General features: G+C 40.7%; 1 pseudogene; it reads left to right on the top strand.

The window, feature by feature from the left end:
- The first annotated feature begins 351 nt into the window (after positions 1-351).
- On the top strand, positions 352-2062 carry LOC127214535 (fibroblast growth factor 13-like; annotated as a pseudogene).
- The last annotated feature ends 13518 nt before the right edge of the window (positions 2063-15580 follow it).

Genomic DNA, 15580 nt, shown 5'->3' with positions numbered 1-15580 from the left:
TCCTATTTGATGCCATTGTATTTCTGGTGTTAAAGTCCAACATGAATTCTCTGTTCCTGGGAATGTTCACTCTCCACAAAGATCGCCTCTAATGTCTACCTTAAAACAAATCTGTGTTGTACTCTCTTGATGCTTTACTGTGCTTACTGTGGTTGTAATTGCATATCTGTGGGATTTTTTTTTCATACCGTTTCCCCAACAGACTCTAGGTTATTCATTTACTTCCTACAGCTATCTGAACACCTGGTACAGGGCATACTGCAGCATAGTGTGTGTGAGTGAAGGACAGAGCAAGATGGTGATCAGGTAGTTAAGACAGGCAGATTGGGAGGGAATGAGTAGAGATGCCCCATGAGTGCTGCCACCCCTGTGCCTGAAGCACAGAGAAGAGATGGTAAGGAAACACTGATCTGACATTGTGGGCCAGGAAGGAACAAACACCCTGGAGATGTGCTTTTGTGCTCATCATTTCTTGATGAAGAAACACAGTCCAAACATTACAAAACCTGGCACTGCAAAGCTTAGACTCTACTCAGCTCTCTGTAATTCCCATTTCTTTCTTTCAATTTAGTACAAGTGAAAATTTAAATTTTTATGATGGGGTTCTGAATTTTATCTTAATGGATTCTTGTGAAGATTTAGAAGATACAACAACAACAACAACAACAACATCCATTAAGAATGCAGTGAATAGTTGATGACTCAACTCTTCCTTCAAAAAAAGAAGTGGTATTGACTTTCCTCACCATTCAATGGTGAAGATGGACCATTGATTAAAACGTTGCATAGAGATTAGAAGTGGTGACACTTGCCCTTAATTCCAGCACTCAAGTAGCAGAAACAAGAGGATCTGTGAGTTCTAGACTGCTCAGAACTATATAGATAGGCCCTGTCTTAAAAAAAGAAAACCAGAAAAAGCAAGCAAGCAAGGGAGAAAGGAAGGAAGGAAGGAAGGAAGGAAGGAAGGAAGGAAGGAAGGAAGGAAGGAAGGAAGGGAGAAAAGGAAGGATGAAGATGTGCTCATCCTTTGACGTTGGGTTCATGTATGTAGTATATAACACTTTAGAAGAAATTCTCCTTGGGTCCTTAGAAAGTCATGTCTGGGGCCTGGGTCTGTAGGGTCCATTCGGCTGCCAGAACCTGCGTGGGAGCCGGACCACCATCGTAGGAGCTCGGAGGGCATGCTGAAGTCCTCCACGACTGAAGCCCAAGTACCCACAAGCCCGGGCCGAGCAAGTGCAGGCAAGGAGACCCAGGTAGTGAAGCCAAGAGCCGGTCACGGGGCAGCCACCGAGGGGCTGCAGTGGGAGTCATGGCCATGGCTGGGCTATTGCTATCTCTCTCATCCTGCAAAAGAGACAAGCCAGTGAGTGCCAGAAATACAATGCCTGCAAATGTGTCAGCAGCCCCAGTAAAGGCAAGATCAGCTGCCACATAAACAAGTTAAATGTATTTTCCCAGATCAAACTCTTGGGCTTCAAGAAGAGGCACAGAAGGAGACCAGAGCCTTAGCTTAAGGGTGTAGTTACTAAAGTATACAGCCGACAAGGCTACCAATTGCAACTGCTGGCAGATGGAACCAATGATGGCACCAAAGATGAGGACAGCACTTTTACTCTGTTCAACTTCATCCTTGTGGGTCTTCGAGTGGTGGCTATTCAAAGGCTATTCAAACCAAGCTGTATTTGGCAATGAACAGCGAGGGATACTTGTACACCTAGGAGAATTTCATACCTGAGTGCAAATTCAAAGAATCAGTGCTTAAAAATGATTATTGTGACATACTCATCATTCATCTGCCATCAGCAGTATTCGGGCCGAAGGTGGTATCTGGGCCTGAACAACGAAGGAAGGAGAAATCATGCAAGGCAACCATGTGAAGAAGCACAAACCCGCAGCACATTTTCTGCCCAAACCACCGAAAGTCTCCTTATATAAGGAGCCACCTGTGCATGACCTTACTGAGTTCTCCCGATCTGAAAGTGGGACCGGAACCAAGAGCAGGAACATCTCCGGTGTGCTGAATGGAGGAAAATCCATAAGCCACAACAAATCAACATAGCCAGTGAGGGGGAAAGGAGGGCTCTATAACAGAACCTTATCTCCAGGCACTGTTGAATTCTTCTAGCAGTCCATCATCCAAATGTCCAAACTTATCAGCGAGGTTTAACAAACACACAGGCAGAGTTCCCTATTCTATCTGACATTAGCCCTTGTTACAATCCATATTAAAGCTTGAGCTTGTGCAAAACAATGGTGAGCATTATCAATGAACTAACTACTGAAGAAGGGCTGCCAAACTTTCTCATGATCTCACCTACAGTTTGGGGATAGCACAGCAAAAATATTTCAAAACACTAATGCCAGTCAATTTGTTTCCTAATTTAAAAGACCACAACTATTCTTTAAAAAAATAACAAATTAAAATAAAATTAACTTCTTAAATGTTTTGTAGGGGCAAGCAAAATTTGTGAACCGTGTTGTTTTCTTGGCGTCATGTTCTCTATCTATGCTTGATTCAAATGTATTCTTTAATATAGTGAAATTGTATGATTTCTGAAATCCAATGGTACTTTTGACTCTGTCACTTAACCCAAATCAACCAAATTCAGGGTTGATTCTCAATTGGCATCTCAGACTCAAGGTAACAGTATTCTTCTGGTTTTTTCCTCTCCCTACCTTCCCACCTCTCTCCCTCCTCCCCATCCCTTTCTCCCTTTCTCCCTTTCTCCCTTTCTCCCTTTCTCCCTTTCTCCCTTTCTCCCTTTCTCCCTTTCTCCCTTTCTCCCTTTCTCCCTTTCTCCCTTTCTCCCTCCCTCCCTCCCTCTCTCCCCCCCCCTCTCTCTCTGTTAATTAGAATTGTAGCATTCTGGTCAAGTTCTTGGGTTGTACTTTGTGTATAGAAATTAAGTTTTATAGTCAACCCCAGTCAGTAAATATAAGTTGAAACAGGATTATCCTCAAGTGTAGATTTCTCTTAATTCCATTCATGTATCATGTGAATCTGTTGTTGTGGCATCTTGTGTAAAAATGGACACTGTGGAACTGTGGTGTTGTCTTTTGTGTGGTTCAAATAAGAACTATCTCATCTGTTCATGTACAAGTCCCCCTGTTGTATTTGGCACTTGAACATTTTATTGTATATAAGGAAATGTTAACACTGGTCCCCCTAAACAACATATATTATACTTGCTACTGGAAAGGTGTTTAAGACTTAGCTAGGTTTTCATTTGGATCTTCATATCTGTTGCATGGAAGAAAGTTGGGATCTTGACATAGAGTTAAATAATATGTAAAGTTTTGTGCAACAATGATTATTAAAATCTGTGTTCCAGAAGTGAACAATAGCATGTACAGGCAGTAGTTTTCTGCCTTGTGCTAAAAAGTTTAAAAAGTTGTTTAATATTTGTTATTGTATACACAAATACGCACCTAATACACCTAATAAACTCTTTATATTCATTCAAAGAAAAGCAAAAAAAAAAAAAAAAAAAAAAAAAAAAGGCCATGTCTGGCATCAAGTAACATAGGGGTTTTTGTGTCATGATGATGTCTGAATGCCAGAAATGCCTTTAAAAAGTTCCACTGGCAGTTTCACAATTATTTTGGAACTTTCAGATACTGTATTTTAAAGCATTTCGAGTGTGTGTACTTCTACCTTCATTAAACTATGCTCTAGCCACAGAAAGTGAATGTCATGCATTTCAATCACTAGTCTGGTAAAAGTGGCTTAGCTAGAGAAGACTTCATCAGGATCCAATAAGATATTTATTTTCCCTCATCATGGTTGCAGTTTCTTAGTTTTGAACAGAACTTAGCTATACCTCCAGATATTCTGGCAATGCTGTCCTTGAAGGACAGACAGTACTTTATCTACATCATTCAATACAGAATATCCTTTGGGTATATATATCTATCTTTCCAGTGCTTTTCCATAGGAACAGAATTTAGGAGCCTCATTTTTGTTTGTTTGAAACAAAGGGATCTACTGCTTTAGTCTCTTAAGTCCCAGAATTACAAATGTGAGTCACCATGTATAACTTTAGAATTTATGAGCCCTTGAGTTTTTTTTTTTTTTTTTTGTAATTCTAAGTTCTTGGTTCTAGAGGTCAGCCTTTTTCTCTTATTGTCTTTGTATTTAATTTTTAATTTCATAAAAATGAAGTATCTCCCTTGATGTTTATAAATAATATCAATACAAGGAACCCAGGGTAGTCCTTATTGTTACTTTTTGGGATTTTTTAGACCTAGAAGCTTTGAAGTCCAATAAAATGGAAAAATTGATAATAGCTGTAAATTTAAACTTCGCCTTTCTCCCCTGTATATATTTAGGGTGTGGCTTCAAGTTGCTGGTCAGTTCTGAAACAGAAAAGGCAGCAGCTTAAGATAAAATTCATCACACTCCAGAATCCTGCCTTAGTACATGGTCTGTTGCTGTGAAAACAACTGAGACTGGGTAATTTATAGGAAAAGGGCTGATTCAGACCACACAGTGAAGGCTTCAAAGTTCAAAATCTCCCTGCCTACAGTATGTGATAAGGCTCTGTACTGTTCCAGTGCCTGCGGAACAAGCAGGCCTGTGTGTAAAGAGGTACATCAAGGACAGCCTTGCTTTATAACAGTGCACCCTCACAGTCACTTATTCAGTCTGAACAGAGTGATGGCTTACTCAGTCAGTTAAAGGCACTGGTCAACCCTGGGGCACTACACCTGTGATTAACACGTCTTCCCATGTATCTCTATTCTGCATTACCTACAAAGCACTGCTCCCATTGTGCACAGCTGGTGTGCGTTCTGGAGTGAGACTGCCTGGCTTGAAATGTCACATACTCACAATGTGACCTTAGTTGCATAATCTCTCTATGCATTTGAGAAAGGGGATAATGCCAATAATTACTTTAAATGATTTTTTGATGATTCAGTGCAAAGTGATAATGGCTCAAATGTAGTCCAGTGTCCTGAAGTTCAATTCCAGCAATTATTATATTTTTTGCCTAGTGACGTGTTATTTGACCACATCCATATTTTTCAGTCTAACATTTATAACACTGAGCCTGCAAGACCAACCATAGAGGTTTCTGCAGCATAGTCCTTCCCTCAGCAACTTACATCTTCTATAGGTGTTGTTAGAAAGTAATTTCTAGGAACTCTATTTGAATAATTATAGTTTAAAAATATTCCAGAAACAAGTCTCTCCCTCTTTCTCTCCTGCCTCTTCCTTCTTCCCCCCTCTCTCTTTCTCCTCCCTCTCTTACTCTTTCTGTCCCTCTCTCTCCCCCTCTCTCCCTTTCTTTCTCCCTCTTTCTCTTTTCCTCTCTCTCCCTCTTTTTCCCCTCTCTCTTCTCCCTCCTCTCTCCGGGATGGTATAATTTTGTGTGGATTATAAGATGAGTGGGTGGAAGATTGTGTGTATGTGTGTTTCTTCATGTGTATAGTTACAGGGCTGTGACACAGTACCAGTACACCTGTGGAAGTTAAAGCACATTTGGCTATCAATCCACACCTTTCCATCTCATCTGACACAGGATATTTTTGCTGCTGTGTAAGACAGACTAGCTGAAAATCCTCCTATCCCTTTCCCCCATCTCCCCATAGGGACACACTGGCATTACAGATACTTGTGCCATGTCTTTTTTTTATGTAGGGTCTAAGGATTTGAAATTTCTTAAATCTTGTTGTTTTATTTATTTTTATTTTTTTTTGGTTTGGCTTGTGTGTTTGTTTGTTTTTTGAGACAGGGTTTCTCTGTATTGCTTTGGAGCCTGTCCTGGAACTTCCTCTGCAGAACAGTTTGCCTTCAAATCACAGAGATCTGCCTGCCTCTGCCTCCTGAGTGCGGGGATTAAAGGCTTTGTCACCACCACCACCAACTTATTTGTTTCATTTTACAAAGAAATAATTTTTCATTTTCCTAATTTTGGCTTTTTAAAACAAAAATATTTATAGACCTTCACAATGATTAAGTTATATTTCCAGTTTCTTAGATAAACTATGTAGGGATAAATAATTTATATTATTTTTCTGTTTTTAAAAAATGCCACAATCTATTCATTAGATTTCTTTAAAAATGAAAGAAAACACACACTGTTCACCTTTGATAATGGAGGATTTGCGAAAAGCTGTGCTGTGAGGTAAGCTACTCAAAGATATTATCTTTTGAGCTATAGATATATTCAAGGTTCTTACAAGGAGGAAGGAAATATAACATGCAGGTCTCATGGGAAACAAGAACCATCCTAAAATGTAATGACTGGAATTATCTTAATTCATAAGAAATGTTTATTTCCATGAAGGAGAAGGAGTGATTGGATTTGTACATTCCTCTTCAAATCAGAACTAAAATGGTTTGAATTTTGTGCTGTTTTAACTCAGGAGAGATGCACCTTCTTTATCTAATCGTTACAGTAGTCTGAACATTTGTACACAAGCAGGATTGATTTCTCTCAGTACCACCAGTACCCATAGAACCATTAAGCAGTTTTCCTAGCAAGAGTAACACAAAATATTTCTATTTAGAATAAATAGATTACATGGGCCTTTGTCACAACTATTTGGGAGCTAAGTCTATATGCTGTGACTACTTGGTGGTATAAACATACTCAAAGACCTGGTTTTGTGTTCATATATTCAATTAGTAATTAACTACAGTGTCTTGGACTATTGGCCTATGATTTCATCCTTTTGTAATAGTAGCGCCACCTTAAATTTTTCTAATTTCATTTACATTCTATGCCACTTTGACTGATTATAGGTCTGTTTTATGTATTTTTAAAGGACTTCCATTTTGAAACTTAAAACAAAGCTGTCCTACTTTATTGAAGACATTTTGTAAATATATATTTAATCCTTTGAAACTCCACTGTTGGTGCTGGAATGGGGAAATTGACTGCCACACAAGAGTGAGGACCAGAGTTTGCCTCCCAGGCATATTAACATTGTATAGGCACAGCAACATGCCTGGGACCCCAAGTTCAAGAGGCATCCATGGGCAGGACCTGCTGCTAGCAACATGACTTAAAGAAGTAACTTCAGTGTGAGGGATAAATACCTAGACCCAGGGGCAAATTTGAGCTGTGCTGGATGCAGAATACTTTGAAGCTTCTTTTGATGGCTAGCCTTTTGAGGAACATTGAAATGAGTATTATATAAAAGTAGCCTTATTTAGTCTTTGAACCTTTGGCCTTGAAAGGGAATGAGTACTTAGGTCACCAGAAGGTTCTGTAGTTGTGACTAATGACTAATTTCTAGGTAGACATGCCCGGTTCAGGTAATCAGGTGACCCAGTGTAAAGGAGATTCCAAACAAAATGACATCCAAACCAACCCTTCACTGTAGCTTCTCTACATTGTAATAGCATAGACCATGAGAATTTCTCAGTAGCTTCTGGTTTCATTCAGAGAAATGGGCACAGTTCTTACCATGGCCTCTAGAAATCAGTCTGGCCTCCTGTAACCTCTGTGATTTTGTGTCTAAGCTCCCTCTCATCCATCCCATTCTTAATCAGCCACCTTGGTGTGGGGCCCTCCCTTAAGGACACACCTCACACTGTACTTTGGATCTGTTGCTGACCTCATTCACACTCACAACTTATAACCTCATCTTTTCAAGCCTTTGCTGAAATACTATCTTCTCTGCAGAGGACCTGAGTGAAACATTGTCTATAAGAATAAATGAAGCATGTGACATGATGTTACAACTGAGCAGGTGTCATAAGAACAACAGTGATTCCACAGACTTGCCCTTCTAATAGATGTTATTATCATACAGCCGACAATGTGCAGTGTGTATCTTTATATGTGAAACAGACAGGTATATGATTGATGATTACTAATGCAAAATGCAGAAATAATCTTTCAACTTTAGCAGGCTAATCATGAATACATTTAGTTACAAAGAGGGGACAAATTGCAACTGTTGACTTCCTGAGCCACAGAGAAAGTTGTGTTCATTAGCAAACAGGAAATCTATCAGATATCCTGGACTTCTGCCTCCTTGGCGATCAGAATCAACCGATAACCACTCAATCCAGGCAGTTTGAACACTTCCTTCTAGACTTAGATATACACAGGGTGCTGGGTGACTAAGAAAATCACTCCTTTGCCCATCCCCACTCTCCCAATGTCTTTTATTGCTATCAAGAGTTGTCTAAGCTCACATTCTCAATTCCTGCTGTGATTACAGGGCAATATAGACTTGATATAAGTTGTCACAATTATGTTTGAAATGTAAGCATCTCTAAATCACAGGTACTGGGAACTTCTTTGGTGCCTAACAGATGTAAGGTCTTTAGTTTCCCCTTTTGCATATGTCTGTCCACTTACTACCTCTTTTATGATTAAATTTATCTTTAATTTTTACCTGCTAATATTTTCAGTCCAAACATTAAAACAAAGAAGTGGTCAATCTGAGACACACTCCAGGAATGTTTTGGAGGAAGGAGAAAGGAATGGGTTGCTAGAGCAGACAAGGGAGCATGGCCTAACAAGGTCATTGGGTACAAAAGTTCAAACTAGTCATTTCAGGTAATAAATAGAACTGACAAAAGTTTGATTGTTTCCACAAGCCAGGAACAGTGATAAACGTGAAACAGCTTGTGCCAAAAACTGCAGATAAAGTCAGAGAAGAATCCTAGTTTTTTTAAGTCCATTAACATTGGGAAGTGAGTGTAGATGGGGTTTGTTCCTAATTTATATTCGGAATTCCAGCTCCTTCAGGAGCAAGGTTCCCAAGGAGAATCCCCCTGGGGGAGGGAGACTCTCTTCTTCAGGGAAGAAAGAGCTTGGGACCTGGGACAGCAGGAGTTGTTCTCCTTGTAGGAAAACCTGGGTGGGCAGGAACCAGCTGGGACTAGGATGAGGGAGTTGGGGTGGGGGAGAAAGGATTAAGGTGTCCTCAGGCTTCTCCCCTGAACCTGGGCTGGTAGACCATAGCCAGTCACGTCCCACCCTCGCCACAGCCCTCCCCACTGCAGCTTTTCCCCTGGAGGAGGTTGCTGCTTTTGAGTTTGGAAATGCAATGTGGTATGGCAGAAGCTCAGACTCCCTCCTAGGCTAGGGGGAGCAAACATTGAGCCAGTCTAGCAGCTGATGAGACTGTTCACCTTCCCCATGTGTTTCAGTGGGGACTAAGATGGCATTGGTGATGGCAGGACAGGTGAGGAAGGCAAGAGAGGCCAGTGAGCACCAAGCTTGTCCTGGGTGGCCATGGAGCTCTGTCCATTTGCATCTGAACAGATTTTTAATCTCCACCCTTCCCTGTCTGGCCTGCAATGGAGAAGGAAGAGAGACTGAAGAAGATAGAACATGGCAGAGGGAAGGTAGGACCCTGGTGGCCTGGCTGCAATGGGAGGTGGATATCCTGGAGGCGGAGCCATGGGGCAGGGGCTGGGGCTGGGGCTGGGGAGAGCTGCCCACTCTGGCTGCAGTGTAGATACCTGCACTGACAGACTCCTTTCTCCCTGGTGCCACACAAAACCTTCTCTTAGCCCCACAATAAATTGCTAAGGAATTGTTCTGCACTCTCAGCCCTTAAACTTTGTAAACAGAGTTTTGTGACTGGTTCATGCTTTGAGCTTTCTAAGTGGGTGTTTAGGGATTCCTTTATTCACAGGGACACCCATGCTATGATCACAAGCCTGCTCTGTGTGTGTGTGTGTGTGTGTGTGTGTGTGTGTGTGTGTGTGTGTGTGTGTGTGTTGTCCTGTGTCAGCTGCCTCCCCAGTGGCTTGAGTGTGCCACAAGTAACATTTTTAGAAGCATTTCTCCTCCTCTTCTTCTTCTCCTTCTCCTTTTTCTTCCCCTTCTCCTCCTCCTTCTCCTCCCCCTTCTCCTCCTTCTTCTTTTACTCCTCCTCCTCCTTCTCGTCCTGCTCCTTCTCTTCCTCCATTGTCATTGGCATTCGACTTTTCATAGTCTATGAAATGGTGAGTTCAGTTTTGTGTGGGTGTGGCGTATGGCAAGACCTATAAACAATTTGGAATTATATGTAGGTGTCCTTCAGTGGGCTTAATGAATGATTTCACACATGAATGGAATGGAATGATTTCTTTCTGAAATTACCTCTTTGACCTTACTTTTGCCCTCCTTGCATCCAAAAATGGAGTTACCTTTAAGATATTATGTTGTCATATGTGGGGACAGTTAAGTTATGTTTTAAGCTGTTTTCCCTATTGAACTGGCTGGATTTGTATCATCGTGACACAAGCCACAGTCATCTGAGGAGGGAGCCTCGATTGTATCAAAGAAAATAAATTTATAAAAAAGGAATTTCAGGCTGCAGAGATGGTTCAGTATGCAAAGTGCTTCTTGTGCAAGCAAAGTTCTGGTCGCCAACATCCATATAGGAATCCAGGCCTGGTGGAGTGAGTCCATAATCACATCCCAGTGAGACATAGATGGAGACAGGAAGATGCCTGAAATTTGCTGGCCAGCCTACTTGGCCAAAAGTATGGCAAGAAGGCTAACTTGGTAAAGCCACTTTCTGCACAAGCTTGGCAGCCTCAGTTCAATTCCCAGAACTTATTGCAAGGGGAAAGAAAATTGATTCCCCCAAATATTCAATTATCCTCACATTTGACATAGTGTCCTCGTCACTCCATGTTAGCACATGGAAATTAATAAATACAGTAAAATATAATTACAACAGCAGTTGTTATACTGTCTTTATGTTTATCTATGTTTCAAGACTTCTTATTTAGTATATTTTGTTAAATCATTAGAATTCAAGTAGGGTTAACATGCATGTATTGAGTAAGAGGACTTGAAACAGAAATATACACATTTACACACACATTACAGACCCTGCCTGAACAAAACGTCACTAACTCACCTGTCCTCTTAAGGCACATCATAGCCTTGCTGTTCTTAGAAACATGAGGCAGCACTTCACCTTTATACTAGGTGTCATTTGTAAGCAGTGAGTTTACCAATTAAAACGTGGCAAAATGTGTCACTATGTACTCTGGAAGGGCAGTGACTTTACATAGTGAGAAAGAAAAAAGGAAATGATGTCCTGTTCTATATCACCTAGTATTATCTACCATGGACCACTATACATTTTCACAGTCTGCTCACATCCTCAAATTGATTTGGGGACCAGCAAATAAATTTTAATGGGGATCTGAGTTCATGAAGGAAAGAGTCTGAATAACAAACTTCAACAATATTCTTAAAGATATACTCTGTAAATATTATCTTGTTTTTTTATGTGTACAGTGTTCTTTGATGTACAAAATTTTTAAATTTGAAGAGAAATGGTGGGGGACTGGTGAGATGGTTCAGTGTTTAAAGTCACTTGCTGGATGAACAATATATATATTGTTTGCCACAGTAATTTTTTTGCATTGCCATATGAGGCTTGAGTTTTTTAGGGTCAGCAAGTAAGTTAAGATTTACACAGTGAGCAATAAACTAAAACTTGTAGAAGAATATTTTAGCACCAGTAGCTTAGGGTTGTAAGTCAAGGAGAGGGTCAAAGTTTAATTCGTACAAGAAACAAAACCTTGCCCTTCCAGTGCTCTGGACTTAGTGGTGGCATAGGTCTTCAGGAAAGTTTACTTTTCCCTGAGGATGAGCAAAGGGGTTGGTTACTTTGTCTTTATTTTCAGAGGGGGACGCAGTAAATCTCTGAGTTAAATCTCGAGTAGGAAGCCCACTGTGAACTGTTCTCATTTAGCACACATTTTACTTTTTTTTTTTATAATTTATTTTGAGTAAAGCTTTTCAAATATGTGTGGATTTGCATTAACCATAGGGACTTTTTTAGCTGTCACTAATACTGTGGAGGTGAATTTGCATGAGGAACTGTTAAGTGGAGACGACCTCTTCTTCTTCTTCTTCTTCTTCTTCTTCTTCTTCTTCTTCTTCTTCTTCTTCTTCTTCTTCTTCTTCTTCTTCTTCTTTTCCTTTGACCTAAAGTCTGTCTTGCCTATAGGAGGTGCTGGGTTAGAGTGGCACAGTGATTGTAGGAGTGGTCAAATAATGACTGATCCAGCCTGAGCACTGTGCCACAGGAGTAAGCCCACCCCTAATACTGTCTGGAGGACTATGGATCCAGAGGCTGGATGGCCCAGTGACTTAAGATAGAACCAAAAATGACTAGAGATAAAAGTGTCAATGGAATGGTGCCTAAAGGTAGTCAGCTACATTCATAGATTGATGCCAAGCCCAATTGTCATCAGAGAGTCTTCATAAAGCAACTGGTGGAAACAGGTTCAGAGACCCACAGTCTTAAATGTTGGAACAAGGGGAAAGAACACCTTCCCACCACAATTAATATAACCAGGATAACCCTTAGAAAGGCAATCACAGAGCTCCATCTCCCCAGTGATTCTAGATTCTGTTAGATGGGACACTAACACTCACAACTATGTCTCATGATTTTCAAACTTTCTTTTCTCTGAATAGTATGTGGTATTCAAAAGACAAAAGATTTCTATAGTCAGAGGTTCTCTATTTTGATAGCTATTGACAGAATGCAAAAGATGAAAAAACTGTTGAAATTTTCAAAATTTCATCCAAAAACACAAACAAACAAACAAACAAAAAAAAGCAACACCAACAATCCTAATTGCATAATACCATGAACAGCACTTCTTCCTGCCGAGTTCGGAGTGCATGGATCATTGCCACTTGTAATTTATTTAGAACCCTGAGTTGTCTCCAACTTGTCTCTCAAAATATGAGCATGCTATTTTTTGGAAGTCAGATTTATTTTAAAACAGTTTGTTACAAGCAAACTAGCAGGTGGCTGCTGTACCTACAGTGATAATGTCCTGGCAACATCCAAAACTTTTCAGACTACAAGTCTACAATCTTGTCTTTTTAAATTTTTATTTATTTATTTTTATTTATTTTCTTATTTTACATATTGATCCCAGTTCCCTTCCCTCCCTCCCTCCCTCCTGCCTTTTCTCCCACCATCCCATGCTCCCCACCACTCTCATCTCCCATCCCCCCTCCCACTCCACAAGTAGGGTGATGCCTTCCAGGAGGGGTCATCTAAATCTGTCAAGTCATTTGGAGTAGGAACTAGGCTCTCCCTCCTGCCTCTAGGTTAAGGGAGTAGTAGATAATCTCTTTTTTTATTTTATTTATTATTTTACATGTCGATCCCAGTTCCCCCTCCTCCCTCCTTTTTTTTCTTTTTCTTTTTTTATTTATTTTATACAACCAAGTCAATTTAAATGAAAACAAACATTTATAGACACTATTTGGGAGTTTGGGTGTCATTCTTCCCAAACTACTTCCTGCTGGCAAGGGGCGCTGTCATGGGGGATTCGAAGAAGATACAGAAATCCTGGCTGTAGTCTGTAAGGCTGCTTTATCCAGTTGTTTTGAATGTAGGATCACCTCAGGGAAAGTGTGGAAGAGATAACCTCTTTATGATGTGCCCTTTTCACATGATGGAGATAGCTTTGAGCCATTTGTCTTAGACTTTTAAATATGATCACCATTTCTTTGGTCCAGAGTTAGAGAACATGGAAACATTTCTCTTCCTCTAGATGTGTCAGCAATTAGTGTATTTCATTAATTTCAGTGTGTTGCAGGTTTCAAATAGAAAAGAGAACCATTTATGCTTAAATTTACTTAACACACTTCTATATTAGTAATATGGGAAGAACCATTGATGCATTAAAAATTTAATGTACACTTGAGCTAATTATATACTAGTAGACTGGCCATGAAAATAAGCAACAATGGATAAATGAATGGATATCTGTTTCACCCTATGTAAAATTTCCTCTGTGGTCCATATGTATTTAAAATCACAATTTCTAAAAACTACCATTCAAGAGCACTATGCCAAAAAAGGATGGGAGAATTTGGGACTTTTAAAGATGAGTACAAAATAAAGCTATTCCTGTCAAGCAAACTAGCAATGTAAAAACTATTCTGACAAGAGTCACACACATAGGACAGAAGAGACCGTTTCAGTCACAAAAGCACAGGAAAGAGTAAGCAAACACGGAAAGTAGATGAACGGAGGAAAATGAGGTAATAACCATTTCTGCCTTATTCTGCAAATCAGCATACCCCTAAAGTGGAATTGGGGTGGGGATCAGTGTGCAAAACACGAAACCAAACCAAGAAACCTTGACACCAGAAAGCAATCAGCAGAGTTATAGGAAAGAGCAAAGTGTTGTCAATAATAGCACTAATTGTAAATAGTTTCTGCTTTCCAATTGAAAGATAAAATTGGCTGACTGAATAAAGGAAACAAGAGACAACCATTTGTTGTCTAAGAGAAATACATCTCACTGGCAACGACACACTAGACTGAATGTGAATATATCAGAGTCCATATCTCATGTAAGAAAGAGGAAGCTTCAAAAAACCCACAGGAGTATATGTACTCATATCTGATGAAGTGCACTTTATAACAGAGTCAATCAGAAAGGATACAGAAGTGGTTGCATGTCAATAAAGCAAGGATAATCCTTGTTAGTTCTTGCATCCCTTTCAGAATGCCTGAGCCAGTGAATGCTGCAATGAATGAGATGGAGACTTTTGAACATTGACCATTTTACATGTTTGATCGTTGTTACTGTCTTGTCCCAACTGGGATCTTTATTGAGCTCCAGTGCTTCGGATGCCCTAGTAAAGGTTGCTATCAATGAGATAATGGCAGGTTTTCTCCAGTTTGAACCATGGTAAAGGACTGACTCATGCCCAGCCTTCTGTCCTCTGAACAGTCCTCTGTCCTCCTCCTCTGGAGGAGATAGATAGGCATTGCTGTGGCAAAGGTTAACATCCTAAAGAGTTTGACAACCATTGTCAAGTGTGGTGCTAAAGCATTTATTGAAGCTCTTTAGGTTGGTGCAAACATTTCTAAGATTACATAATTGGGTTTGAACATTTCCCATGCTCGCTGGCAGCAGAGAAAGCAATTGTGGCCACACAACATGATGACAAACAGTGTACTGAAGAGCCTTCCACTGGGGGCTCCTTCTCTGTGCTGTTCAACTACAGTAGACTGTTGGCTGGGCTATCAAAGTGATCTTTCTTTCATCTTAGAGAATATCAGACAGATATAGAGGAGGGGGAAGCCAAAATGGTGATGAAAAAGCCTTTTCAGGGGCTGCGGAGATGGTGTAGCTCTAAAGTGCTTGCTGTTCAAGCCTGAGGTCCTGGATTTGGTTCCTCAGCACCCATGTTAAATCTCAGTGTGATTGTTAGTTTCTATAATCACAGCACTGGGGAGGTCAACACAGGGAGGTTCCCTGGGGCTTTGTCTCAGCCAGTCTTGATGAACCACTGGGTTCTAGGTTCCAGGTACAGATCCCTGTCTCAAAATATTAAGATAGGCTGCCAAAGAACGAGGTCTAAGCTGGAGAGTGCCAGTTTCCAGTGAGATACCACTTTCCTGCAAAACTTTCTCAAGTTCCAGCTCAGCCCTCATCCTCTTCTGCCAGCTATTGGCCAGAGGTGAGTCTGGGGCCAATCGGGGCTGCCTGTCCCCTACAACCTCTTTTCCCCCCTCCCCCGCCTGAACTCCCTGGATTGGCCCCTGATCCTGCTGCTCCTGTCTCTGGTCCCCATGGAGAGCACCCTTGGAGCTCTGATACACCCCCACCCATCTC

The sequence above is a fragment of the Phodopus roborovskii genome, unplaced genomic scaffold, assembly GCF_943737965.1.
Source record: "Phodopus roborovskii unplaced genomic scaffold, PHOROB, whole genome shotgun sequence".
Taxonomy (NCBI): Eukaryota; Metazoa; Chordata; class Mammalia; order Rodentia; family Cricetidae; genus Phodopus; species Phodopus roborovskii.
This window is presented reverse-complemented; position numbering and strand designations above follow the sequence as displayed.